Consider the following 24403-nt stretch of genomic DNA (forward strand, 5'->3'; position numbering starts at 1 on the left):
ATTAGTGCAATGGATGGCTGGAAGCATTTGTCTTTGCCTTTGCAATACCACAGAAGCAATGCATGGTCAATGTACAGCAATGACACACCTGTGTGAACAGCCAGGAGACCCCCCCATGTTATGTTACATAGTTACATAGTTAGTACGGTCGAAAAAAGACATATGTCCATCAAGTTCAACCAGGGAATTAAGGGGTAGGGGTGTGGCGCGATATTGGGGAAGGGATGAGATTTTATATTTCTTCATAAGCATTAATCTTATTTTGTCAATTAGGAACATTCAGCACCCACCCGCTATCAAGGCAGCTGCCTATCATGTCATGCCCTACCTGCACAGGTGTGCTGGCTACTCAAATGATCCAATTAAGGAGGCCATTTAGTCAGCAGCAGCAGAAGTCCTGTGCCTGGACGCTCCAACAGCGGCCAGACACAAGCAGAAGCAGCAGAAGCAGCAGCAGCACCACCTTTTGTTTTTTGGCTGCAGCAGCAGCAGCAGCAGCAGCAAGGCCCACAGGGCTGGCTAGCTGGCTAGCCAGCAAGCAGGTAGCAATGAAAGTAGGAATCTTTCTTTTTAACCCTGTAAGGGGGTGGTGCACTGTACCCGAAGATACTGCCATATTGGGTCAATGCATAGGGCGACGGAAGCAAGCTTCGAAATCGGCCCCCGTTCTCAAAAATCCATTTAATATATGGTCCCCAGATAGGGGACGTATCAGATATTAAACTGATAAGAACAGATACTACACTTGATCTTAGCCAAAAGGCCGAGAAGCGATAACCGTGAAAGGGGCGGGCCCAACAAGGTCCCCTTCATGGGCACTATCACTGCTTGCTGTCAGGGAGGCTGCCAGACAATTTTCCATGCACACTCTGGGCTGGGGGGCAGTCAACCACCAGTACACACAGCAGAACCTAAACCCATACCATTATTGCTAAGCAGCAAGACAGGGGCCCATTGCACTCCCACGGGGCCTTTTTAAATGCAATCCATAACCCGGATTTGCCAGGAACCCTTCTTACTCCTCCTACTTGCATGTGACACTGGGCTTAGGATCTGCATAGGAAACACACACACAAGCACACACCTACCTTTGTTGCCTGCAGATGCCTCCTTGGCTGTCCCCAAACGGTATCAAACCAACACCCACGGGAAGCTGTAAGCATAGAGGACATGCCTGCACCCCATTGGACTTACCTGTGTGGGTTAAATCCGGGTTATTTGACAACCTATGGCGGTGATGGTTCTGCTCAGGCAGAGCAGTGCTGATGCTCCTCATAAAGCTGTCGCTGCTGTGAAGGTTCTAGGTGACATCACAATCCCTATGGTTACATACACGACAAAGCTGGGTTGTTGTTGTTTACACTCTGCAAGGCCTGTGGAAGTGAGTGACATCATAGCACTGTAGTTCTGAGGGTTCTAGATGGATGCAACAATCTCCTGTTGCTTCTATGAAGGCCATAATAGACGACATCACCAAACAGCTCCATAGTCACATACACAGCAAAGGAGAGATGTTGTTTACACCTAGTGATGTCAGTGGTATTGAGTGACATCACAGCACAGTGCTAAGGCTCCTGGGCCTGGACACAGCAGCGGCTGCAATATCTCAACGGAGAATACGTTTATATATATGTGTGTGTGTGCGCGTATATATATATATATATATATATATATATATATATATATATATTTCTCCGCCGAAATCACTTTTAAACCCATTTCCACCTTTTTTTCCCTTCTCTTCCTCTTACTTTTTTTTCACGTTTTTTTACGTTTTTCTCCTTTTCGCCTCTTTTCTGGGCGTATTATTCTTCTTTTTCTTCTTTTTTTTCGTCTAATGCATACCCCATCAGTGCAGCAATGCTTATTCAATACCGCCAGCAGATGGAGACACTGGGGGATAATTTTCTAAGGATTTATACTGATTTTTCCTGTCTGAATTTGTCGCACAGAAAGTTGCAGGCCAAATATGTGTGACATTTCTGCGACTTTAGCTTCTAGAGCATTTTTACAACATTATACATAGGTGCTGAATACATAAAAAGCGACTGTTCAGCGACAGACAAGTCGCATCGGCTGAAAGTAGGCCAGAATGTCAGTCCATGTTGGAGCAGGTTTAGATACAGTCTAAAGCATAGATCTCAAAGTCTGTGCACAGAATTTAGCAAGGGCCTCGCACCTTCTGATGCATCAGGTAGGTGCACTATAGCATAGCCTAACCCTCTGTACTTTGGTCTATATTGATGCGGGACATAGACAGCCAGCTGATGACCAATCCATTAGTGCAATGGATGGCTGGAAGCATTTGTCTTTGCCTTTGCAATACCACAGAAGCAATGCATGGTCAATGTACAGCAATGACACACCTGTGTGAACAGCCAGGAGACCCCCCCATGTTATGTTACATAGTTACATAGTTAGTACGGTCGAAAAAAGACATATGTCCATCAAGTTCAACCAGGGAATTAAGGGGTAGGGGTGTGGCGCGATATTGGGGAAGGGATGAGATTTTATATTTCTTCATAAGCATTAATCTTATTTTGTCAATTAGGAACATTCAGCACCCACCCGCTATCAAGGCAGCTGCCTATCATGTCATGCCCTACCTGCACAGGTGTGCTGGCTACTCAAATGATCCAATTAAGGAGGCCATTTAGTCAGCAGCAGCAGAAGTCCTGTGCCTGGACGCTCCAACAGCGGCCAGACACAAGCAGAAGCAGCAGAAGCAGCAGCAGCACCACCTTTTGTTTTTTGGCTGCAGCAGCAGCAGCAGCAGCAGCAAGGCCCACAGGGCTGGCTAGCTGGCTAGCCAGCAAGCAGGTAGCAATGAAAGTAGGAATCTTTCTTTTTAACCCTGTAAGGGGGTGGTGCACTGTACCCGAAGATACTGCCATATCGGGTCAATGCATAGGGCGACGGAAGCAAGCTTCGAAATCGGCCCCCGTTCTCAAAAATCCATTTAATATATGGTCCCCAGATAGGGGACGTATCAGATATTAAACTGATAAGAACAGATTTTTTTTTTTTTTCTTTAAATCCCTCAGGTAGGGGATGAAAGTACTCCAAGCAATACTTTCAAACTGGCATTACAAACTTTCTGTAACACACAACCCTCTCATCATTGGGAAACTTTATTTATCAATCAAACAGACAAAAAAAAACAATCAAGATAAATCAACAAGATGAATCCATTTTTTCGATTTCCAAATGCCTTCCGCATCAATCCCACCCCTCTTAGAATCCCACAAATAACACAAATACAGTTTGCCTAACACCATTCGCACACTATTATTAACACTCACTTCTTTCCTCAAAAACACATAAACATTCCTCACATCCCACAAGACTTCCTTAATACACGACAACAATAACCACAACACTCTTACATTCTGACCTCCACTTACACAAAGCCCAAACATCATCATCTCAAAAGACAAAAACTCCATACCTGTCAATTCCTTGCATAAAGGACCAAGCCTTCTAACAACCTCACGAGCATACTTACAATTCCAAAAGAGATGAATAACACTTTCAAAACCATTACAACCCACTCTAGGACACACATCACATCTCACCAAACCCCTTGCTTTCTGAAACTCTCTCACAGGCAACACACCATGTAGACTTTGCCACACAATCTCCTTTTGCTTATTAGACATACCATCCATCCTTACTTTCTTCCAAACTTTCTCCACATCCGCTCCCCTCACAGAATTAATATTACATACAACCTCTTTACTCTCAATCATTCTCATCACCAAACGTTTATTCTTCAACACACTCATCTCTTCTTCTATCAACTCAAATTTCTCCAAAAACCTCACAACCCACTCATACCACTTAGGAACCTCAAAAGCAACAGGCCTACTCAGATCCCTCTTACACCACTTCAGCCTAACAAACAGTCTTCCAGCAAGAAACTTAGTCATACAAGACATCTTCTTATCTCCTTCAATAATGACCAGTATGAAAACTAAAATATTCACTCCAAAATAAACCTCCAGATTTGGAAAACTCATCCCACCCTTCCGCCAATTTTTAATCACCACTTCTCTCCTTAATCTTTCTACTTTAGACCCCCAGAAAAAGACAAACAAAACCCGATTCAGACTCCTTAAACACATATACTGCGGAGGAAAAATCATAGCAACATACAGAAAAATTGGTAAAACAACACTTTTAATAACCACAATTTTTCCAATAAAAGAAAGACTTCTCATACTCCAAAAATTCAAACGCATCTCTACCTTCTTTTTTGCATCATCCCAACTCTCCTTTCCATCCAAGTCCTTACTAAATTTAATCCCCAATACTTTAATAGCCCCCTCCACTACATTCACCCCAACATCACTACTTAACCCACCTTCACCAAAGCATTTACATTCGCTCTTTAACCAATTCACTTTAAAAGCAGACGCACCACAGAAAATTGAAACCAAAAGCCTCACTCTCCTCACAGCACACTCAGAATCACACAGGACACATACATCATCCATATAAGCATTCACTTTAAATTCCCTACCATTGCTACCAGGAATATGAACACCTCTCACTATCTTATCCCTCCTAATCAGACATAACAGAGGCTCAATCGCGCATATAAACGCTACTGGCGAGAGCGGGCACCCCTGCCTTACTCCTGAAAAAACATTCACTCTTCTCCCCACACATCCATTAACGAGCATCCTACTATATATTCTATCATACAAACTCCTAACTCTCCACACAAAATCACTCGGAAACCCCATTCGCAACAATACCCTGAACAAAAAATTATGAGACAACCTATCATACGCCTTTTCAAAATCAAGTGACAACAAATAAGCATTTTGTTTTCTACTCTTACAATCCCACAAACAATCTCTCAACAGACACAAACTCTCATGTATACGACGTCCAGGCACAGCACAAAACTGATCATAACCAACCACACATTCAACAACATCCCTCATTCGATTAGCAATAATTTTTGCATAGATCTTATAATCGCAGTTAAGTAACGTAATTGGACGCCAATTCTTTAAATTTTTTAAATTCCCTTTTTTTGGAATTAATACTACCACACCACCACGCATACTCTCCGCAATTTCCATATTCTCCCACATAAACTGACACACTGCAACAACATCCTTACCCACCACATTCCACAAAAAACGATAAAATTCCACAGGCAAACCATCTTCCCCTGGAGTCTTATTTGCTGACATTTTCTGCACTACATCCCATACTTCTTCACTTGAAATCTTACGCATAACAAAAGCCTGCTCAGCTTCTCCAAGCTTCCCATCCAACACACTCAATACCTCACTCTCCAAATTCTCATCTCTCCACTTCTCTCCATACAGCTCCTCATAAAAGCATGCAATTTCCTCACTCACACCATCACCAGTCACTTCCCTACCATCCTCTCTCACAATCATATCAATAACAGGTTTTTTAGAAAAAACTTTTTTGAAAAAATAACGTGAACATTTCTCATCATGTTCCAATTTATCTAACTTGGCCCTATACATGATACTCCTACCCTTTTCCAACACAAAATTATTAATCTCCCTCTTAGTGCTCACAATATCATCCTGAACATCCACTCCACAATCTCTCAACCTACACAAATAGGACAAACGCGCATTCAACTTCACATATTGCTCCCTCTTAAGAGCAGCGACTTTGTATCCAAAGGACTTAAAAAAGGACTTTGTTTTCTTTTTAACCCATTCCCACCACAAAATAATGTTATCAAACTCACCTTTCTTTCCACACCACTTCTTATACATACATTCATACTGATCTCTCACATCCACACTATCTAAATGTTTAATATTCATTTTCCACAAACCTCTCCCATACACAGCACTCTGACCCACATCAATCTCACACAGCAAGGAATCATGGTCCGAATAACAAACAGACCTCTGTCTGTAACTTAAAGCATTCAAACTCTCAGACAAAAAACAATAATCTAACTTAGAGTGAAAATTACCTCTATCTGCATGATATGTACATAAATTAGGATTAATATTACATAACTCTTGGATATCCCTTAACCTAAAATCAGAGACTAGCTCAAATAATTTTCTACCAGATACATCAAAAGCTTTTTTTGTTAAATCAACATTCATATCTCCAACTAAAATAACAGGCATCTTGCCCTGAACATAAAACTTTAACTTATCAAACAAATTTTTTCTTTCATTTTTATATGCAGGAGCATAAACATTAATCAAACGAAATTTCACATTTTTATAACTTAATACAGCAGAAATACACCTGCCAGGTTCAATTACCACATAGCTTTCCACAGCAATGTCAGGTGATTTAATCAAGATCCCCACACCATCATTCTTATTCAAAACACTCCCAGACCACACACACCGACCATACACCCATTCATCCTGACTTATGGTGAGATCAATACCACACTCCTGCAAACAAAAAATTGCAGCATTTTCCTGAGCTAAAAAACTTAAAATAGCAGCTCTCCTAGCCTTATTTTTAAACACTCTCACATTTTGAGAACATACAACAAAACCCGTAGCCTAAAGCTACAAAGAACAAGGTTTAACCCTGCATGAGCTACACAGGTGCATCAGCCACCTGCTACTAACTAGCAAATCAAGTCCCAGCATAGTTATTCACCACTCTCAGTAGCCTCCATAACATCCGTCTCCAGGACTTCATAAAAGTTGCTGGTTTCCGGGCGCGAGTCCGCACCCTTCTCACCTCTTCTTTTCTTGGCAGACTTCCCTCCATGCACCAGTTGAAAGCCATCATAATTTTCATCCTCTGCATTATGTTTCCCACCACCCTCCCTGTTACACAAATCAGTCTCACCTGAGGATGGAAATGGCTCAATGTGAACAGGGTCAGAGGGGTGAACAGACTCCACAGAGTGACTAGGACTCTGCACTCCCTCAATAACTTCCTCCAACTGTCTGAAGGCATCAGAGACTGCAGCCTGAACATCAGGGGGCTTCTGAGGAGCTGCAATGGTCTTCAGAGGGGCCAATCTCCTCACTATTTCCCCCTCTCTCACCACACTACTGAATAAAGGACTTCTCACCCCAGGGCAGTCCTTATAAACATGACCTTCCTCCCGACATAAGTCACATTTCCTGGCTTTAGGACAACTTCCAGCATGGTGGCCAGCAGTATTACAGTTCCTGCACATTTGTCCTTGCACACAGTTCTCCTTTAAATGTCCAAAGGAAAAACAATTCCTGCAGTAGGAAGGCTGACCAGCATAGGACAGGTACCCCCTATAACCTGCAATGGAAAAACTGGCAGGGGGGTGTTTAAAACCCCCAACACAAGTAGGGTCTACTTTTAATTTAACCACAAACTTATAATTGCAGTTAAAAATCCCCAGTACATTCGTCTGTTTCTCTCCACCCTTCACATAGTCACAGTACTTGTGCAAAAAGTTCTTAATAATTTCCACATCTGTGTAAGGATTATGCACATGCACTATCACAGTTTTTTCCTGCACCCCAACCAGCGGAGTAATCTTCACCCCAACCAGCAAGGGCTCATTGCTGAGATTCCTTAAGTATTCATACACATGCAAACACCTGCCCTCATCCACAAAGGTTACCTCATAGGAGCCCCTGCGGGGAGACTCATTAACACTGAAGATTTCAGCCTTGTCCACTCCAATCTTCTCCATAATGATGTCTCTCACCAGATAAACCATGTTGTTCTTGGAACTTGCAGGATCCACCTCCATGCGGATAGTATTCTTTACTCCAGCCATTCTTCCAGATGATAATCTGTCGGTACAGGACCACAGTGAAAAAAATCTTCCTCCGGCAAACTGGGTAAACCCAGAGATCGCACCCTCTGGCCAGACCAGAGCAAACTGCACTTGATCTTAGCCAAAAGGCCGAGAAGCGATAACCGTGAAAGGGGCGGGCCCAACAAGGTCCCCTTCATGGGCACTATCACTGCTTGCTGTCAGGGAGGCTGCCAGACAATTTTCCATGCACACTCTGGGCTGGGGGGCAGTCAACCACCAGTACACACAGCAGAACCTAAACCCATACCATTATTGCTAAGCAGCAAGACAGGGGCCCATTGCACTCCCACGGGGCCTTTTTAAATGCAATCCATAACCCGGATTTGCCAGGAACCCTTCTTACTCCTCCTACTTGCATGTGACACTGGGCTTAGGATCTGCATAGGAAACACACACACAAGCACACACCTACCTTTGTTGCCTGCAGATGCCTCCTTGGCTGTCCCCAAACGGTATCAAACCAACACCCACGGGAAGCTGTAAGCATAGAGGACATGCCTGCACCCCATTGGACTTACCTGTGTGGGTTAAATCCGGGTTATTTGACAACCTATGGCGGTGATGGTTCTGCTCAGGCAGAGCAGTGCTGATGCTCCTCATAAAGCTGTCGCTGCTGTGAAGGTTCTAGGTGACATCACAATCCCTATGGTTACATACACGACAAAGCTGGGTTGTTGTTGTTTACACTCTGCAAGGCCTGTGGAAGTGAGTGACATCATAGCACTGTAGTTCTGAGGGTTCTAGATGGATGCAACAATCTCCTGTTGCTTCTATGAAGGCCATAATAGACGACATCACCAAACAGCTCCATAGTCACATACACAGCAAAGGAGAGATGTTGTTTACACCTAGTGATGTCAGTGGTATTGAGTGACATCACAGCACAGTGCTAAGGCTCCTGGGCCTGGACACAGCAGCGGCTGCAATATCTCAACGGAGAATACGTTTATATATATGTGTGTGTGTGCGCGTATATATATATATATATATATATATATATATATATATATATATATCTCCGCCGAAATCACTTTTAAACCCATTTCCACCTTTTTTTCCCTTCTCTTCCTCTTACTTTTTTTTCACGTTTTTTTACGTTTTTCTCCTTTTCGCCTCTTTTCTGGGCGTATTATTCTTCTTTTTCTTCTTTTTTTTCGTCTAATGCATACCCCATCAGTGCAGCAATGCTTATTCAATACCGCCAGCAGATGGAGACACTGGGGGATAATTTTCTAAGGATTTATACTGATTTTTCCTGTCTGAATTTGTCGCACAGAAAGTTGCAGGCCAAATATGTGTGACATTTCTGCGACTTTAGCTTCTAGAGCATTTTTACAACATTATACATAGGTGCTGAATACATAAAAAGCGACTGTTCAGCGACAGACAAGTCGCATCGGCTGAAAGTAGGCCAGAATGTCAGTCCATGTTGGAGCAGGTTTAGATACAGTCTAAAGCATAGATCTCAAAGTCTGTGCACAGAATTTAGCAAGGGCCTCGCACCTTCTGATGCATCAGGTAGGTGCACTATAGCATAGCCTAACCCTCTGTACTTTGGTCTATATTGATGCGGGACATAGACAGCCAGCTGATGACCAATCCATTAGTGCAATGGATGGCTGGAAGCATTTGTCTTTGCCTTTGCAATACCACAGAAGCAATGCATGGTCAATGTACAGCAATGACACACCTGTGTGAACAGCCAGGAGACCCCCCCATGTTATGTTACATAGTTACATAGTTAGTACGGTCGAAAAAAGACATATGTCCATCAAGTTCAACCAGGGAATTAAGGGGTAGGGGTGTGGCGCGATATTGGGGAAGGGATGAGATTTTATATTTCTTCATAAGCATTAATCTTATTTTGTCAATTAGGAACATTCAGCACCCACCCGCTATCAAGGCAGCTGCCTATCATGTCATGCCCTACCTGCACAGGTGTGCTGGCTACTCAAATGATCCAATTAAGGAGGCCATTTAGTCAGCAGCAGCAGAAGTCCTGTGCCTGGACGCTCCAACAGCGGCCAGACACAAGCAGAAGCAGCAGAAGCAGCAGCAGCACCACCTTTTGTTTTTTGGCTGCAGCAGCAGCAGCAGCAGCAGCAAGGCCCACAGGGCTGGCTAGCTGGCTAGCCAGCAAGCAGGTAGCAATGAAAGTAGGAATCTTTCTTTTTAACCCTGTAAGGGGGTGGTGCACTGTACCCGAAGATACTGCCATATCGGGTCAATGCATAGGGCGACGGAAGCAAGCTTCGAAATCGGCCCCCGTTCTCAAAAATCCATTTAATATATGGTCCCCAGATAGGGGACGTATCAGATATTAAACTGATAAGAACAGATACTACACTTGATCTTAGCCAAAAGGCCGAGAAGCGATAACCGTGAAAGGGGCGGGCCCAACAAGGTCCCCTTCATGGGCACTATCACTGCTTGCTGTCAGGGAGGCTGCCAGACAATTTTCCATGCACACTCTGGGCTGGGGGGCAGTCAACCACCAGTACACACAGCAGAACCTAAACCCATACCATTATTGCTAAGCAGCAAGACAGGGGCCCATTGCACTCCCACGGGGCCTTTTTAAATGCAATCCATAACCCGGATTTGCCAGGAACCCTTCTTACTCCTCCTACTTGCATGTGACACTGGGCTTAGGATCTGCATAGGAAACACACACACAAGCACACACCTACCTTTGTTGCCTGCAGATGCCTCCTTGGCTGTCCCCAAACGGTATCAAACCAACACCCACGGGAAGCTGTAAGCATAGAGGACATGCCTGCACCCCATTGGACTTACCTGTGTGGGTTAAATCCGGGTTATTTGACAACCTATGGCGGTGATGGTTCTGCTCAGGCAGAGCAGTGCTGATGCTCCTCATAAAGCTGTCGCTGCTGTGAAGGTTCTAGGTGACATCACAATCCCTATGGTTACATACACGACAAAGCTGGGTTGTTGTTGTTTACACTCTGCAAGGCCTGTGGAAGTGAGTGACATCATAGCACTGTAGTTCTGAGGGTTCTAGATGGATGCAACAATCTCCTGTTGCTTCTATGAAGGCCATAATAGACGACATCACCAAACAGCTCCATAGTCACATACACAGCAAAGGAGAGATGTTGTTTACACCTAGTGATGTCAGTGGTATTGAGTGACATCACAGCACAGTGCTAAGGCTCCTGGGCCTGGACACAGCAGCGGCTGCAATATCTCAACGGAGAATACGTTTATATATATGTGTGTGTGTGCGCGTATATATATATATATATATATATATATATATATATATATATATATATATATATATATATTCTCCGCCGAAATCACTTTTAAACCCATTTCCACCTTTTTTTCCCTTCTCTTCCTCTTACTTTTTTTTCACGTTTTTTTACGTTTTTCTCCTTTTCGCCTCTTTTCTGGGCGTATTATTCTTCTTTTTCTTCTTTTTTTTCGTCTAATGCATACCCCATCAGTGCAGCAATGCTTATTCAATACCGCCAGCAGATGGAGACACTGGGGGATAATTTTCTAAGGATTTATACTGATTTTTCCTGTCTGAATTTGTCGCACAGAAAGTTGCAGGCCAAATATGTGTGACATTTCTGCGACTTTAGCTTCTAGAGCATTTTTACAACATTATACATAGGTGCTGAATACATAAAAAGCGACTGTTCAGCGACAGACAAGTCGCATCGGCTGAAAGTAGGCCAGAATGTCAGTCCATGTTGGAGCAGGTTTAGATACAGTCTAAAGCATAGATCTCAAAGTCTGTGCACAGAATTTAGCAAGGGCCTCGCACCTTCTGATGCATCAGGTAGGTGCACTATAGCATAGCCTAACCCTCTGTACTTTGGTCTATATTGATGCGGGACATAGACAGCCAGCTGATGACCAATCCATTAGTGCAATGGATGGCTGGAAGCATTTGTCTTTGCCTTTGCAATACCACAGAAGCAATGCATGGTCAATGTACAGCAATGACACACCTGTGTGAACAGCCAGGAGACCCCCCCATGTTATGTTACATAGTTACATAGTTAGTACGGTCGAAAAAAGACATATGTCCATCAAGTTCAACCAGGGAATTAAGGGGTAGGGGTGTGGCGCGATATTGGGGAAGGGATGAGATTTTATATTTCTTCATAAGCATTAATCTTATTTTGTCAATTAGGAACATTCAGCACCCACCCGCTATCAAGGCAGCTGCCTATCATGTCATGCCCTACCTGCACAGGTGTGCTGGCTACTCAAATGATCCAATTAAGGAGGCCATTTAGTCAGCAGCAGCAGAAGTCCTGTGCCTGGACGCTCCAACAGCGGCCAGACACAAGCAGAAGCAGCAGAAGCAGCAGCAGCACCACCTTTTGTTTTTTGGCTGCAGCAGCAGCAGTAGCAGCAGCAAGGCCCACAGGGCTGGCTAGCTGGCTAGCCAGCAAGCAGGTAGCAATGAAAGTAGGAATCTTTCTTTTTAACCCTGTAAGGGGGTGGTGCACTGTACCCGAAGATACTGCCATATCGGGTCAATGCATAGGGCGACGGAAGCAAGCTTCGAAATCGGCCCCCGTTCTCAAAAATCCATTTAATATATGGTCCCCAGATAGGGGACGTATCAGATATTAAACTGATAAGAACAGATACTACACTTGATCTTAGCCAAAAGGCCGAGAAGCGATAACCGTGAAAGGGGCGGGCCCAACAAGGTCCCCTTCATGGGCACTATCACTGCTTGCTGTCAGGGAGGCTGCCAGACAATTTTCCATGCACACTCTGGGCTGGGGGGCAGTCAACCACCAGTACACACAGCAGAACCTAAACCCATACCATTATTGCTAAGCAGCAAGACAGGGGCCCATTGCACTCCCACGGGGCCTTTTTAAATGCAATCCATAACCCGGATTTGCCAGGAACCCTTCTTACTCCTCCTACTTGCATGTGACACTGGGCTTAGGATCTGCATAGGAAACACACACACAAGCACACACCTACCTTTGTTGCCTGCAGATGCCTCCTTGGCTGTCCCCAAACGGTATCAAACCAACACCCACGGGAAGCTGTAAGCATAGAGGACATGCCTGCACCCCATTGGACTTACCTGTGTGGGTTAAATCCGGGTTATTTGACAACCTATGGCGGTGATGGTTCTGCTCAGGCAGAGCAGTGCTGATGCTCCTCATAAAGCTGTCGCTGCTGTGAAGGTTCTAGGTGACATCACAATCCCTATGGTTACATACACGACAAAGCTGGGTTGTTGTTGTTTACACTCTGCAAGGCCTGTGGAAGTGAGTGACATCATAGCACTGTAGTTCTGAGGGTTCTAGATGGATGCAACAATCTCCTGTTGCTTCTATGAAGGCCATAATAGACGACATCACCAAACAGCTCCATAGTCACATACACAGCAAAGGAGAGATGTTGTTTACACCTAGTGATGTCAGTGGTATTGAGTGACATCACAGCACAGTGCTAAGGCTCCTGGGCCTGGACACAGCAGCGGCTGCAATATCTCAACGGAGAATACGTTTATATATATGTGTGTGTGTGCGCGTATATATATATATATATATATATATATATATATATATATTTCTCCGCCGAAATCACTTTTAAACCCATTTCCACCTTTTTTTCCCTTCTCTTCCTCTTACTTTTTTTTCACGTTTTTTTACGTTTTTCTCCTTTTCGCCTCTTTTCTGGGCGTATTATTCTTCTTTTTCTTCTTTTTTTTCGTCTAATGCATACCCCATCAGTGCAGCAATGCTTATTCAATACCGCCAGCAGATGGAGACACTGGGGGATAATTTTCTAAGGATTTATACTGATTTTTCCTGTCTGAATTTGTCGCACAGAAAGTTGCAGGCCAAATATGTGTGACATTTCTGCGACTTTAGCTTCTAGAGCATTTTTACAACATTATACATAGGTGCTGAATACATAAAAAGCGACTGTTCAGCGACAGACAAGTCGCATCGGCTGAAAGTAGGCCAGAATGTCAGTCCATGTTGGAGCAGGTTTAGATACAGTCTAAAGCATAGATCTCAAAGTCTGTGCACAGAATTTAGCAAGGGCCTCGCACCTTCTGATGCATCAGGTAGGTGCACTATAGCATAGCCTAACCCTCTGTACTTTGGTCTATATTGATGCGGGACATAGACAGCCAGCTGATGACCAATCCATTAGTGCAATGGATGGCTGGAAGCATTTGTCTTTGCCTTTGCAATACCACAGAAGCAATGCATGGTCAATGTACAGCAATGACACACCTGTGTGAACAGCCAGGAGACCCCCCCATGTTATGTTACATAGTTACATAGTTAGTACGGTCGAAAAAAGACATATGTCCATCAAGTTCAACCAGGGAATTAAGGGGTAGGGGTGTGGCGCGATATTGGGGAAGGGATGAGATTTTATATTTCTTCATAAGCATTAATCTTATTTTGTCAATTAGGAACATTCAGCACCCACCCGCTATCAAGGCAGCTGCCTATCATGTCATGCCCTACCTGCACAGGTGTGCTGGCTACTCAAATGATCCAATTAAGGAGGCCATTTAGTCAGCAGCAGCAGAAGTCCTGTGCCTGGACGCTCCAACAGCGGCCAGACACAAGCAGAAGCAGCAGAAGCAGCAGCAGCACCACCTTTTGTTTTTTGGCTGCAGCAGCAGCAGCAGCAGCAGCAAGGCCCACAGGGCTGGCTAGCTGGCTAGCCAGCAAGCAGGTAGCAATGAAAGTAGGAATCTTTCTTTTTAACCCTGTAAGGGGGTGGTGCACTGTACCCGAAGATACTGCCATATCGGGTCAATGCATAGGGCGACGGAAGCAAGCTTCGAAATCGGCCCCCGTTCTCAAAAATCCATTTAATATATGGTCCCCAGATAGGGGACGTATCAGATATTAAACTGATAAGAACAGATTTTTTTTTTTTTTTTTTTTTTTTTATCTAAAGCCGAGGAACGTGCTTTCGATTCACCCAAAGTGCAAGAAAAAGTGCAAACGTGTTACACTAAAAAAACGTGCACAAAGGATGCGGTCTATCGCAAGCCCTTCTCCGATAGGAGAGAGGCCCCCCAACAAACCTTACCCTTCGCCTCCGGACCAAAAGGTACCTGCGAGGTTCCAGGTTCGATGTCCCTTTTCGCCGAAGCTACTAGGGGACCACAAATGCTCCCGGCATCCCCCTTGGCGTCAGCCAAGGTATCTGCCCGCAGAGCCGATTACGGTAGGTACCCTGCCAAAGCAGGAGTACCCGGGGTGTTTGCAGGGAGGTGCGGAACCTAATGGCCACACACACCTCCCCTAGACCGCCAGGAGGGACACCCAGAAGGGCTACCGCATCCTGACAAATCCTGTGAACACACAACACGCAAAAAGTGACACAGTGAGACAAAAAATAAATAAATAAGTGAATGTGTGCAGATATACTGCCCGGACATCCGGCCGGATCTATAAAAATTTCTCTGATCCTAGCCAGAAGGCCGGGAATCAAGAGGTGAGTGCCACAAGGTGAAGAGATTATGGTGCCCGTGCTTCAACTCAGTGAGTCTATTCTCCCAGTGAGTTTCGGCACCTCGGGGTCACCACTCCCCGAGGCACAAAAGTACCTCGGCTCTAGACCCTCTCAGCCTCATGGCGAGACCCGGAGGGAACAGGTCACATCGGGGCAGCCGTCGAGCTGATTCCTCAGAACCAGCCCCGGAAAGCCCTGGTACACCTGCATCCTCCATGCAGCACCCATCCCCACCAGCCCCATACCGGCGTTACTGTACACCGGCATGAAAAACTGATAAGAACAGATACTACACTTGATCTTAGCCAAAAGGCCGAGAAGCGATAACCGTGAAAGGGGCGGGCCCAACAAGGTCCCCTTCATGGGCACTATCACTGCTTGCTGTCAGGGAGGCTGCCAGACAATTTTCCATGCACACTCTGGGCTGGGGGGCAGTCAACCACCAGTACACACAGCAGAACCTAAACCCATACCATTATTGCTAAGCAGCAAGACAGGGGCCCATTGCACTCCCACGGGGCCTTTTTAAATGCAATCCATAACCCGGATTTGCCAGGAACCCTTCTTACTCCTCCTACTTGCATGTGACACTGGGCTTAGGATCTGCATAGGAAACACACACACAAGCACACACCTACCTTTGTTGCCTGCAGATGCCTCCTTGGCTGTCCCCAAACGGTATCAAACCAACACCCACGGGAAGCTGTAAGCATAGAGGACATGCCTGCACCCCATTGGACTTACCTGTGTGGGTTAAATCCGGGTTATTTGACAACCTATGGCGGTGATGGTTCTGCTCAGGCAGAGCAGTGCTGATGCTCCTCATAAAGCTGTCGCTGCTGTGAAGGTTCTAGGTGACATCACAATCCCTATGGTTACATACACGACAAAGCTGGGTTGTTGTTGTTTACACTCTGCAAGGCCTGTGGAAGTGAGTGACATCATAGCACTGTAGTTCTGAGGGTTCTAGATGGATGCAACAATCTCCTGTTGCTTCTATGAAGGCCATAATAGACGACATCACCAAACAGCTCCATAGTCACATACACAGCAAAGGAGAGATGTTGTTTACACCTAGTGATGTCAGTGGTATTGAGTGACATCACAGCACAGTGCTAAGGCTCCTGGGCCTGGACACAGCAGCGGCTGCAATATCTCAACGGAGAATACGTTTATATATATGTGTGTGTGTGCGCGTATATATATATATATATATATATATATATATATATATATATATATTTCTCCGCCGAAATCACTTTTAAACCCATTTCCACCTTTTTTTCCCTTCTCTTCCTCTTACTTTTTTTTCACGTTTTTTTACGTTTTTCTCCTTTTCGCCTCTTTTCTGGGCGTATTATTCTTCTTTTTCTTCTTTTTTTTCGTCTAATGCATACCCCATCAGTGCAGCAATGCTTATTCAATACCGCCAGCAGATGGAGACACTGGGGGATAATTTTCTAAGGATTTATACTGATTTTTCCTGTCTGAATTTGTCGCACAGAAAGTTGCAGGCCAAATATGTGTGACATTTCTGCGACTTTAGCTTCTAGAGCATTTTTACAACATTATACATAGGTGCTGAATACATAAAAAGCGACTGTTCAGCGACAGACAAGTCGCATCGGCTGAAAGTAGGCCAGAATGTCAGTCCATGTTGGAGCAGGTTTAGATACAGTCTAAAGCATAGATCTCAAAGTCTGTGCACAGAATTTAGCAAGGGCCTCGCACCTTCTGATGCATCAGGTAGGTGCACTATAGCATAGCCTAACCCTCTGTACTTTGGTCTATATTGATGCGGGACATAGACAGCCAGCTGATGACCAATCCATTAGTGCAATGGATGGCTGGAAGCATTTGTCTTTGCCTTTGCAATACCACAGAAGCAATGCATGGTCAATGTACAGCAATGACACACCTGTGTGAACAGCCAGGAGACCCCCCCATGTTATGTTACATAGTTACATAGTTAGTACGGTCGAAAAAAGACATATGTCCATCAAGTTCAACCAGGGAATTAAGGGGTAGGGGTGTGGCGCGATATTGGGGAAGGGATGAGATTTTATATTTCTTCATAAGCATTAATCTTATTTTGTCAATTAGGAACATTCAGCACCCACCCGCTATCAAGGCAGCTGCCTATCATGTCATGCCCTACCTGCACAGGTGTGCTGGCTACTCAAATGATCCAATTAAGGAGGCCATTTAGTCAGCAGCAGCAGAAGTCCTGTGCCTGGACGCTCCAACAGCGGCCAGACACAAGCAGAAGCAGCAGAAGCAGCAGCAGCACCACCTTTTGTTTTTTGGCTGCAGCAGCAGCAGCAGCAGCAGCAAGGCCCACAGGGCTGGCTAGCTGGCTAGCCAGCAAGCAGGTAGCAATGAAAGTAGGAATCTTTCTTTTTAACCCTGTAAGGGGGTGGTGCACTGTACCCGAAGATACTGCCATATCGGGTCAATGCATAGGGCGACGGAAGCAAGCTTCGAAATCGGCCCCCGTTCTCAAAAATCCATTTAATATATGGTCCCCAGATAGGGGACGTATCAGATATTAAACTGATAAGAACAGATACTACACTTGATCTTAGCCAAAAGGCCGAGAAGCGATAACCGTGAAAGGGGCGGGCCCAACAAGGTCCCCTTCATGGGCACTATCACTGCTTGCTGTCAGGGAGGCTGCCAGACAATTTTCCATGCACACTCTGGGCTGGGGGGCAGTCAACCACCAGTACACACAGCAGAACCTAAACCCATACCATTATTGCTAAGCAGCAAGACAGGGGCCCATTGCACTCCCACGGGGCCTTTTTAAATGCAATCCATAACCCGGATTTGCCAGGAACCCTTCTTACTCCTCCTACTTGCATGTGACACTGGGCTTAGGATCTGCATAGGAAACACACACACAAGCACACACCTACCTTTGTTGCCTGCAGATGCCTCCTTGGCTGTCCCCAAACGGTATCAAACCAACACCCACGGGAAGCTGTAAGCATAGAGGACATGCCTGCACCCCATTGGACTTACCTGTGTGGGTTAAATCCGGGTTATTTGACAACCTATGGCGGTGATGGTTCTGCTCAGGCAGAGCAGTGCTGATGCTCCTCATAAAGCTGTCGCTGCTGTGAAGGTTCTAGGTGACATCACAATCCCTATGGTTACATACACGACAAAGCTGGGTTGTTGTTGTTTACACTCTGCAAGGCCTGTGGAAGTGAGTGACATCATAGCACTGTAGTTCTGAGGGTTCTAGATGGATGCAACAATCTCCTGTTGCTTCTATGAAGGCCATAATAGACGACATCACCAAACAGCTCCATAGTCACATACACAGCAAAGGAGAGATGTTGTTTACACCTAGTGATGTCAGTGGTATTGAGTGACATCACAGCACAGTGCTAAGGCTCCTGGGCCTGGACACAGCAGCGGCTGCAATATCTCAACGGAGAATACGTTTATATATATGTGTGTGTGTGCGCGTATATATATATATATATATATATATATATATATATATATATATTTCTCCGCCGAAATCACTTTTAAACCCATTTCCACCTTTTTTTCCCTTCTCTTCCTCTTACTTTTTTTTCACGTTTTTTTACGTTTTTCTCCTTTTCGCCTCTTTTCTGGGCGTATTATTCTTCTTTTTCTTCTTTTTTTTCGTCTAATGCATACCCCATCAGTGCAGCAATGCTTATTCAATACCGCCAGCAGATGGAGACACTGGGGGATAATTTTCTAAGGATTTATACTGATTTTTCCTGTCTGAATTTGTCGCACAGAAAGTTGCAGGCCAAATATGTGTGACATTTCTGCGACTTTAGCTTCTAGAGCATTTTTACAACATTATACATAGGTGCTGAATACATAAAAAGCGACTGTTCAGCGACAGACAAGTCGCATCGGCTGAAAGTAGGCCAGAATGTCAGTCCATGTTGGAGCAGGTTTAGATACAGTCTAAAGCATAGATCTCAAAGTCTGTGCACAGAATTTAGCAAGGGCCTCGCACCTTCTGATGCATCAGGTAGGTGCACTATAGCATAGCCTAACCCTCTGTACTTTGGTCTATATTGATGCGGGACATAGACAGCCAGCTGATGACCAATCCATTAGTGCAATGGATGGCTGGAAGCATTTGTCTTTGCCTTTGCAATACCACAGAAGCAATGCATGGTCAATGTACAGCAATGACACACCTGTGTGAACAGCCAGGAGACCCCCCCATGTTATGTTACATAGTTACATAGTTAGTACGGTCGAAAAAAGACATATGTCCATCAAGTTCAACCAGGGAATTAAGGGGTAGGGGTGTGGCGCGATATTGGGGAAGGGATGAGATTTTATATTTCTTCATAAGCATTAATCTTATTTTGTCAATTAGGAACATTCAGCACCCACCCGCTATCAAGGCAGCTGCCTATCATGTCATGCCCTACCTGCACAGGTGTGCTGGCTACTCAAATGATCCAATTAAGGAGGCCATTTAGTCAGCAGCAGCAGAAGTCCTGTGCCTGGACGCTCCAACAGCGGCCAGACACAAGCAGAAGCAGCAGAAGCAGCAGCAGCACCACCTTTTGTTTTTTGGCTGCAGCAGCAGCAGCAGCAGCAGCAGCAAGGCCCACAGGGCTGGCTAGCTGGCTAGCCAGCAAGCAGGTAGCAATGAAAGTAGGAATCTTTCTTTTTAACCCTGTAAGGGGGTGGTGCACTGTACCCGAAGATACTGCCATATCGGGTCAATGCATAGGGCGACGGAAGCAAGCTTCGAAATCGGCCCCCGTTCTCAAAAATCCATTTAATATATGGTCCCCAGATAGGGGACGTATCAGATATTAAACTGATAAGAACAGATTTTTTTTTTTTTTTTTTTTTTATTGAAAAGGAAATATACAATACATAACCAAGTAAATCATTCAAAAAATTACATATTCATCTGAAAACACATGAATAACACATATTTGACATATACAATATATACAGGAAGCATGTCTTTACATGTACATATAACAAAAAGCTTTCCCTTCATGACTTTCCCTCAGAAAAAATAAATTGCAGCGGATTCTGTCCCTCCAACTCTCCCTTCATATCAGGATATAATCTGTAAGAAAAGAAAAAGAAAGACAAATAAGAATACAATCATAACCAGTACTTCCATTTTTTGTGTTTCCAGATCCCCTCTGCATCATCAGAACCATAGTTTTTCCTATCACATAATACGTAAAGGTAAATTTTACCACGGATCATGCCCAGACATTCCTTCACACTTACTTCAGTTTGATTGAAAATCCTAATATTCCTTACATCCCACAGAACCTCTTTTACACAATTTACTATGAACCATAACACTCTTGCCTTCTCTCTCTCCACTGCACACAAACCAAACATCATCATATTAAAGGATAAGATTTCAATTCCAGTAAGATTTTTAATTAGACCAGACATTTTTCTCCACACAGACTTCGCATAACCACACTCCCAAAACACATGTACATAATTCTCACATCCACCGCAACCATCCCTGGGACACACTTCACTGTCTACCAATCTCCTTCTCCTCTGAAATTCCCTTGTTGGCAGACACCCATGAGCTAACATCCAAGACAAGTCCTTTTGTTTATTTGTCAGTTCCTTGTGACTGACATTTTTCCACACTACCTTACAATCCTTCTCAGACAGACCTCCCACACATTCCACTGTTTCTCTCTGCTCCAACACTTTCATCACCTTCTTACTATCATTCCATTCAGTCACACATTCCAGATTATTTTTCCTGACACACCGCCCTATTCTCTGATAGAACCAAGGAACCTCAAAACTTACAGGTACCCTTAAGTCCCTTTCCATTAGCTTATATTTCAACAACACATTACCAGCCAAATACCTTACCATGCACCCAAACACACATTCCTTCTTACTTACAGCGAGACAAAAACTGACATACTTCACAGCCAGGAACACTTCCACATTCATCATTCCTTTCCCACCATGCATTCTGCTTTTCACCACCTTCCCACGACTCAATTTCTCCATCCTTGAATTCCATAAGAAAACAAAGATCTGCCTGATAATTCTTGCCAGACACCTATCCGGTGGAGGAAACACATAATTAACATAAAGCAAAATAGGAATTATAACAGCTTTAATAACCAGAATCCTTCCCTCAATCGATAAAGTCCTTAAAGACCAGAAGTTTATTTTATTCCCCACCCTCCCCAAAACCCTCTCCCAACTTTCTTTCCCATACAAATCATTATCAAACACCACCCCAAGCACTTCCACACCCCCCTCTCTCACAGGCCACTCGCACAACCCACTCTCTCCCCACCCCTCAAAAAATTTACAACCACTCTTCCCAACATTAAGCTTAAACCCACTCATTAAACAGAAACACTCAATCAATAACTTAGCACGCCTTACCCCTGCCATTGACTTACATACAACAGTAACATCATCCATGTAACCAATCACTCGCATATCCTTCCCATGACTACCAGGTATTTCTATACCCCGCATCACCTTATCTCTCCTAATCATCCCCAACAAAGGCTCAATCATACAAATAAAAAGAATTGGCGACAGGGGACACCCCTGCCGCACTCCAGATTTTATACTCACCTCCCTACTCAGAAAACCATTGACCTGAATCTTACTATAAATGTCCCTATACAAACATTCAATCCACTTCACCATTCTGTCCGGCACATTCATCCTCCTCAAAACCCTAAACAATAAATCATGCACCACCCTATCATAAGCTTTTTCAAAATCCACCGTAACAACAGCCACACCTTGCTTCCTAGTTTTACAGTCCCACAATACATCCCTCAGACCTAACAGACATTCAGAAATCCTACGATCAGGCACTGCACACATTTGCTCCTCACCTACCATACAATCAATCACATCCTTTAACCTATTCGCAATAACTTTAGCAATAATTTTGTAATCACAATTCAAGAGCGCTATAGGCCTCCAATTTTTAAGATCCCTCTTATCCCCTTTTTTAAACAATAACACAGTCACACTCTCACTCATACTTTTAGATAACTTCCCTCTCCTAAGTACTTCCTTACACACCTCCCATACATAATCCCCTAACATATCCCAAAACACAAGATAAAATTCCACAGGCAAACCATCACTCCCTGCCACCTTTCCTTTCTTCATCCCATTCACAGCATCCTCCACCTCACTCTTCCTCACATCCTCTTCCATAAAGAACCCATCAATTTCATCCAAACGCTTATCCACATATCCCAAACATTCCTTCTCTAGAGTCACGTCCCGCTCCTTCTCCGTGAATAAATCAGAATAAAACTTCCACACTTCCTCTAACACCTCATCCTTACCAAAGACCTCTACCCCATCATTCTTAAAAACACTCATCATCTCAGTTTTTTTACTGAATGCCTTTTTAAAGAAAAATTTGCTACATTTCTCATCCTTCTCTTTCACTTCAACCCTAGCCTGTGCAATAATCTTCCTTCCATTCCTCTCCAGACACTCATTCACACTTCCACGAGCTTCCTCAATCTCCTTCTCAACACTCATCCCCAAACGCCTCAATTCATACAAATACTCTAACCTTCTTTGCCATCTCTCATACTCTTCTCTATCTTTCCTCCCTTTCTCACACCCTTTTTTAATAAAAAACCTTTTAGTCTCTAACTTCACCCACTCCCACCACTCAACCACACTATAAAATGCATCCTTCCTCAACACCCATCCATCAAAACGCTCCCTATATTCTTGTAATACACATTCATTATCCAATAAAGACACATTCAACTTCCAAACACCCTTTCCATACTCACTTAGACCACCACCTTTTACCACACACTCAATCCAGGCATGATCCGTGAACGGTAACCTCCTCCGTCTGAAATTAGAAACAGACATTAGTTTTGAGACAAAAATGAAATCAATACGCGAACTTGTATTGTTAGAAAAATATGTATAACCGATAGTACCATCATTATGGGCAACAAAGGAATCCTTTAACCCGAATAAATTTACAATCTCTTTAAGCTGCTTACTAGTACTGTCTAAACCAGACCCACCACCCACCGTAGTACTACTCCTATCCCCCTCTGTTATTATACAATTGAAATCCCCTATAAGGAACACATCATCCCTCCCACTCAAAAAGAAATATAATTTCTCAAACACCTCCCCTCTTTCCTTCCTCCCAGTTGGAGCATAAACATTAATTACTTTATATGTGAAACCCCTGAAAATAAAATGCACTAATAATACCCTACCCGGAACAATATGGACAACTTTTTTAACAACAAACTCATTACTTTTGAACAAAATCCCCACCCCCGAATTACGTTCCATTGAACCAGACCATACCGATTGCCCATAAGGCCAGGAGATATTTGGCTCCCCATCCAAGCAGCACTCCTGGAGACCTAGAACATCAAAAGAATATCTAGAAAGTAAATCAAAAATGGCGGATCTCCTTTCTAAAGATCTAATACTGCGGACATTTAGAGAACCAATTGTTAAACTCATTCAAACATTTGAAGGAAAAAAAGGAAATACAAAATCAAGCATTATCAAAAGGAGGCCTAGCCTTTCCCCGACCTCTACCCTTATTTTTTGCCTCCCCTTCCTTAAACTTAAGAGTCTTTGTCAAATTTTTGACTGAACATTCCTCCAAATAACCTGTGCCCAGGGAGGATAAAGAGGAGTCAGAATCAATCTGACATGACGACCCTCCACCTGCCTCCTCCCTTCCCGGGCTAGGAAAGTCCTCAATCCTTTGACTCTGAGGAGTCGGACAGTCATCCTCCGATTCTTCCACCGGCATCTTTCTCTTCAAGGATTCTTTGTCCACAGTCATCTCCTCTGGGGGATCAGAGGCCTCCGAAACAGATGCCCCCGAAACAGACTCCGCCTTCTCCCCCTCTGCCACCAAAGCATCCGGAACAGACCTAGAAATGGAAGGAAAAACAGGGGCAGACTCTGCTTCACTGGTCAGCACGCTAACCTCTGCATCGCCTGCCCTGGCAGCATTGGAGTCCTCAGGAACTGTCCCACCTCGAAGAGCCATTGCATATGATCGGGGTGCCCCGGACTGGTAAGTGGGGCAACTCCTAGCCAGGTGAT

The 24403-nt window shown here is 44.3% G+C and overlaps 8 non-coding genes across 8 annotated transcripts; all 8 read right to left on the bottom strand.

The window, feature by feature from the left end:
• Nucleotides 1-584: 584 nt before the first annotated feature.
• LOC130309654 (U2 spliceosomal RNA) lies at nucleotides 585-775 on the bottom strand. Its single transcript, XR_008858299.1, has one exon. It is a non-coding gene; the product is annotated as a U2 spliceosomal RNA (small nuclear RNA).
• Nucleotides 776-2862: 2087 nt separating this feature from the next.
• LOC130309661 (U2 spliceosomal RNA) lies at nucleotides 2863-3053 on the bottom strand. The gene has a single exon (XR_008858306.1). It is a non-coding gene; the product is annotated as a U2 spliceosomal RNA (small nuclear RNA).
• Nucleotides 3054-9978: 6925 nt separating this feature from the next.
• On the bottom strand, nucleotides 9979-10169 carry LOC130309644 (U2 spliceosomal RNA). Its single transcript, XR_008858289.1, has one exon. It is a non-coding gene; the product is annotated as a U2 spliceosomal RNA (small nuclear RNA).
• Nucleotides 10170-12271: 2102 nt separating this feature from the next.
• On the bottom strand, nucleotides 12272-12462 carry LOC130309645 (U2 spliceosomal RNA). Its single transcript, XR_008858290.1, has one exon. It is a non-coding gene; the product is annotated as a U2 spliceosomal RNA (small nuclear RNA).
• A 2083-nt stretch (nucleotides 12463-14545) lies between these two features.
• Nucleotides 14546-14736, bottom strand: LOC130309662 (U2 spliceosomal RNA). Its single transcript, XR_008858307.1, has one exon. It is a non-coding gene; the product is annotated as a U2 spliceosomal RNA (small nuclear RNA).
• A 693-nt stretch (nucleotides 14737-15429) lies between these two features.
• Nucleotides 15430-15617, bottom strand: LOC130309665 (U2 spliceosomal RNA). Its single transcript, XR_008858308.1, has one exon. It is a non-coding gene; the product is annotated as a U2 spliceosomal RNA (small nuclear RNA).
• A 2089-nt stretch (nucleotides 15618-17706) lies between these two features.
• LOC130309646 (U2 spliceosomal RNA) lies at nucleotides 17707-17897 on the bottom strand. The gene has a single exon (XR_008858291.1). It is a non-coding gene; the product is annotated as a U2 spliceosomal RNA (small nuclear RNA).
• A 2090-nt stretch (nucleotides 17898-19987) lies between these two features.
• On the bottom strand, nucleotides 19988-20175 carry LOC130309657 (U2 spliceosomal RNA). The gene has a single exon (XR_008858302.1). It is a non-coding gene; the product is annotated as a U2 spliceosomal RNA (small nuclear RNA).
• Nucleotides 20176-24403: the final 4228 nt, after the last annotated feature.

Source organism: Hyla sarda, unplaced genomic scaffold (assembly GCF_029499605.1).
Source record: "Hyla sarda isolate aHylSar1 unplaced genomic scaffold, aHylSar1.hap1 scaffold_1530, whole genome shotgun sequence".
Taxonomy (NCBI): Eukaryota; Metazoa; Chordata; class Amphibia; order Anura; family Hylidae; genus Hyla; species Hyla sarda.